This window comes from Eleutherodactylus coqui, chromosome 13 (genome assembly GCF_035609145.1).
Source record: "Eleutherodactylus coqui strain aEleCoq1 chromosome 13, aEleCoq1.hap1, whole genome shotgun sequence".
NCBI lineage: Eukaryota > Metazoa > Chordata > Amphibia > Anura > Eleutherodactylidae > Eleutherodactylus > Eleutherodactylus coqui.
The window spans coordinates 45283159-45288650 of record NC_089849.1 but is presented as its reverse complement, the minus strand read 5'-3'; positions in this window follow the sequence as shown (position 1 = coordinate 45288650).

Sequence of the window (5492 nt, the reverse complement as noted above, 5' to 3'; positions counted from 1 at the left end):
ATGCAACAAAACATGGAACTACCTGCTTATGCAGGATCCACCTGGCATTGGGAGTCTAAATAATTAAGTGCTATAGAAAGCCATGCAGTAGTGGTTGGAATCATTTGTTTCACTTTTTCTTTCACCAAGTTTATTGTCACGGTGAAGGAGGTTTCCCCAGCCGGCCAATCAACCATGATAGTAGTTCATATATTTCAGCTCCCTATCTCAGAGGGCGCTAGTTATTCCTCTTCATGATGGAGTTCTGGTCCGGTCCGCATCTCCTGGTTGCCTCTGACTTAGCCAAGTCTCTGGTGTTAATATTTTTTATCTGCTACTTGTGCTGTTGTAACTATTGATATTTATATCTGTCAGTTGTATTCCCTTTACCATCTGGGGATAGGCTAGGTAGCGCCCAGGCTCTGGAAGTGAGGCCGGCCCTCAGGGCAATAACCTTGCTTCTAGGCCGGGTTAGTCTTACAGGGTAGATTTCCATTTTCCCCATTGTTTAGTTGCATTTTAAGTCATTTTATTCTCCGAATTATTACTAGTGTGTATGGACAACTATTACGTCCAGTCCGGACGAGGTGTTGTTGGCGTCCGGCAACACTGATTCATGAATACAGGAGAGCAGAGATGGAGGCGGGGGTGATATAATGGCAGAGGAGGACTAAAAAAAGAAGGCATACATGAGAAAAAAATATATTAGCAATGTGACGACAGGATGGCATGACGCACATCAGCACAATGAGAGGGTCTGCGCAGTCCATATAGACATGCACGCAGTCTGGGGGGTCTCTGGTGTGTGCATGCTGCTGTTCAGCTAATTGATTGAGCAGCACAACAGACGTTTAATTAAAGGGAAGGGAAACCCAGTGTCACACAGGAGCAGATGGACTGAGCCCTAATTGGTAATTATCTTGTGTGTGCCAGCTGAGAAGGCACTGCATCCTATGCGAGGGGGACACAGACTGTCACAACTGACAGGTGACAAAGTCCAGGAAACAGAGGGATGCGGGCTATACAGGGAAAAGGAGAGCAGGACTTTAAATGGGGGGGATGGTATACCTTGCAGAGAACACACCCCGAGTGGGATCAAAAACTGTTGTAACACACAGCACCTGATTTGGGAGAAATATGTGCAAAAATACATACTTTACAATGTACTGCTTAATGTACGGACTGTAGAGATCAATAGGAACGCTTGGACACAATAGGTAAGATCCTGCCCTATACAGTACATTAGGAGGGCTATTGGGAGGCATTGGGTACACAAGTACATTGTTTAGGACGTTATTTTTTCGTACGGCAGCAGAACATTTCGGATTCGTAACGGTTACGTTCGTGCAGGGCACAAGAACAGCGCCCTCCATAGACGTCATCAACACGTAATTAATGTCCACCATGGACCAATATAGACATGTATTATATCAAAACACAAGTAATGGTAACAGAAATCCAGGTATGGGAGTACCATCTCGACAGATGATATCTTAGAGGCCTTCTGCAGCGCTGAAGGTGTGGTCACATGGACCAGCGCCAATGCTGTGAAGCTACCCCCACTGCACTCTGCAGAAAATTTTAACTTTCGCCAATGTGCATTAAAAGCTTTAGCCTTGATAGAGCATTGGCAGTAGTGCATGGTGATGATGGAATTCCTGACATGACTCGCAGATGGATTTGGTATTACATAGACATGGTGCATTGACATTAATGCTACTTTTTATTTTATACAACAGCAAATCTTTATAATAAAGGTGAATGGCATAATTAAAAAAAATAATAATTGCCTAGGTCCTAAATACCGTTCTTTCCAACTGAGGGGCAGCCTATACAAGAAACAAAAGTACCAATTCAAGTGAGGACTCAGGAAATAAGTATTTTTTAAAAGGGAATGTGTCATCGGGAAGTAACCTATTGTAAGAATCAAGGTTTTATGTTAAACATTCTTTAAGAATTTTGGGGTATTTTTTGTTTAATCTTCAATGTCAGCAAATATATATATATATAGATATATATATATATATATACACACACACACACACAGTATATTTTTTAATATCCTGCAGTTTTTACACTGACCACTAAGCCTAACACTTTCTGTTCTGTAGAGAAAACGTTTCAACAGTCATCTAATTATCATCACAGACAAGATTACAACGACAAATAACAGCTATACACTATTCACAATAAGTTATGGTCACAGCTCACCTCCTCTCCCTCCCTGCACAATGACCTCCGAACAGGTCACAGAGCATGCCCACAAATTTTTCCCCATAGAAGTCTATGACTTCCCTTCTGTCCATTGTGTTTACAGCCCATAAGGCTGCTATAAAGCATACATTTAAGTGCTGTAAACTGCAACCCAAGCAAGATACCCTCTCCCATAGTCATGTACAGAAATAGAATTAGAAAAAATAGAAAAGTGTAAAATATGCATTACTATCTGGTTTTAAATAGTAAAAGTGCTCAGGGTTTGTGATATGCCTGGTGGTAAAATATAGTCCCAGACCATCGATCTTGGAGGTGGAAGTTGGAGAGGGTACAATGCAAATGAGCTTGTCTGTATGGACAACTGCAATTGTAAAATTTGTGATTTCGGAGTTTATTAGGATGAAGACAGATGATAAGATGGATAGACTAGCCGTGTTCAGACTGTCAGGATAAACATGCATATATGGAAGATGTAGGACATGCTCAGAAGGGACCATATTATGGCATATGTGGACCTTATATGTAGGATAGGGCTCATAGGCAAAGCAAGATCCTAAATAGAGATGAGCGAGCGTACTCGGTCCGGGTGTTTTTGCACTTCAGCACCGCTTTTTCCGAGTAACTGACTACTCGTACGAAAAGATTCGGGGGGCGCCGGGGGTGAGAGTGCTCCCCCCTGTCGCTCCACCACGCCGCCCCAGTGCCCCCCCCCCCCCCCCCCGAATCTTTTCGTCCGAGTAGTCACTTACTCGGAAAAAGCGGTGCTCGAGTGCAAAAACACCCGAACCGAGTACGCTTGCTGATCTCTAATTCTAAACCTTGGGAAAACCGTTAATGCTGGGAATAGGTTCTGATATTGCTACAACTAACCGTGTTACATCCATCACATTTTAGGTCAGAAATGCTGCAGTTTAATCAGTTACTATGGGGCGATCCTCCACACTGGACTCTACAAGTACTTTATACCACATCTTATGGGCTCTTAGAAATGGGAATAAAGTCATTCATTTCTTCTTTCCGTAAAATTACAACCTATGGATTCTTATCTGTGGACTATCTGCAACACACAGTATTCCTATCAACAATAGATTCCTATACGTAAGAATGAAACTTGTGGTTTTATGTTTTCTGTAGCTACAGAGGAAATCAAAGATAAAGGGACACTTTATCTGTCCGGGACAGGAGGCACATTACCTGCAGTTCTTCTGTTGCCCCTCCTGTCTGCAGGCTCCAGGCCCCAGTGTTACCTGTCCAAAATGGCAGCAGCAATTTTCAAACTATCTAATGCACCTCTGATTGGCCAGTACCGATCATGTGAGGAGCTCTGGCCAATCAGAGAGCAGATATAGTGCATTGGTTGTCTAAAGCTGCCAGTGCATTGTGGGAATTTGTTAGTCTGCAGATTGCTTGGAAATGGTGGATTGACGTGATGAAAGGAAATAACTTGCAGCCAATATAGTCTCCTTCCACTCCAGGCCAAAGACAGAATTTTGTCCCAAAACCGGAGGGTCGCTTTACATAAGGATAAATTTGTCTCTAATTTTACAGCCTTTTATTACACAGCCCCATAGTTGGGCAAGAACATTTCTTTGCCCTCGTCAGGCCGTGTAAATATACCTAGGATAATGATCAGCTGATCAGCTCATCTACGTGTAAATGGGAAGATGTGCTGCTGACCAATGAGTGCCGTATAGAGACCAACGATCATAGTAATGATTGTCCATTCCCATCCTGTAGATAATCTGCCTGTGTATGCAAAAAGAATAAGAGCTGAATTACATACTCCTGGTTGGTCAGCAGCACTCATTAGCACAGGCAGATTAAACCACCCTTACTATAAATGTTCATCTGCTGAAGTGTAATACATAGTATGTTATCCATTTCTGATTAAATACTCCAATTCAGTTAAAATAACAAAAAGAGCAGTACTTGCCCCTCCTCTGCCGTGAGGATCCTGTGCTGTAGCCCCACTGACCTCCCACTGTTCATTGTTGTGGGCAATGTCATCGGAAGTCACTTAAACGCTGCAGCGGATCAGAGGGTGCAGCGTCACTGCCTGTTCTCCCGGCATCAGCACTCACATTCCTTGGCCCCATGATATCATCAGCAACAAAGACTGGGACCACAGCGGGGCTGCAGCACTAGATCCGCATTGCAGATGAGGAGCAAGTACTATTCTTTTTGTTATGTTTATGATGTCTAATAACTGGGCATCCCCTTTTCCGTGATTGTCCCATTTTCTAAAGAGAGTGATATATATATATATATATATATATAAAAATAATCAATTAAGCGCAACACCCCTCTTCTAAAGATCCTTTCATACTGTAAGAGGTCATCCTGATGAAGAGTGCTGATCAATGAGATCGACGCTCGTTTACCTGGCCTGCACACACGCCGATTCAGAATTTACAAAAAAAAAGGATCACATATTCAGTCTGATCATTGTCGGTAGCAGATCCCTGTTCACATGGGGAAATGTGCTGCCGAAATATGATTTTTTTCAGCAGCACAAAAGATGGAATCTAGTTTGTCGGCTGATCAGGCGCCGCTTCACAGAGCCCGATGATCGGGCAAATGAAAAATCCAATCAGCCTTCTTGTCTGATCGTCGGGCGGTGTAAAGGGCGCTTTCAGATATATTCACATGTGGGAGCATTTGATACTAAAAATGTCTGCAAAAGAATCCTTTCCCATGCATCTACGTGAGAACTTCTGTAGCATGTCATTTCAACAAACCCCATTCAGATGCTTGGGATTGCAGAAAGGTCTGCAGTAAATCTGCCAAGTGTAAACACATCCGTAAAATGGCCTGACTTACAAAGCAACCCCTCACGGACCATGTTCCACTACAGACATCCAAGCTGAGGCTCTCATAACACTTTTGTAGCCAAATCCCGCAGCGTCATTTGTAAACCCATCCAGTCAGAACCCAACAAAGCATGGCTTCCCGCCTACTGGCAGAGCTGCACAATGTGCTTACAGGTATGGCTCCGTGAGCCTGCTGATTAATAGATGCCATCACTCAGTGTCCAGCTGGAGGGTGCAAATCCCCCCCAAGAACCGAGATAACGAGCAGCCAGAATAATGAGCAGTGACAGGTCACTCGTCATTCTGATGGGATGTAATTAGAGAGCCAGGAAGAGGAGAAGAGCGTGCAAGGTGCAGTGTGGTGCTGAGAGGGAGATGGAACGTGTCATCCGCAGAATGGTCAGAAAGCACGCGGGTTAGAGGAGATCAGCTGAACTGAGTCATTGTCATTTGCAAATGATTTCACTGGAAAGGACAGGACACGGTTAG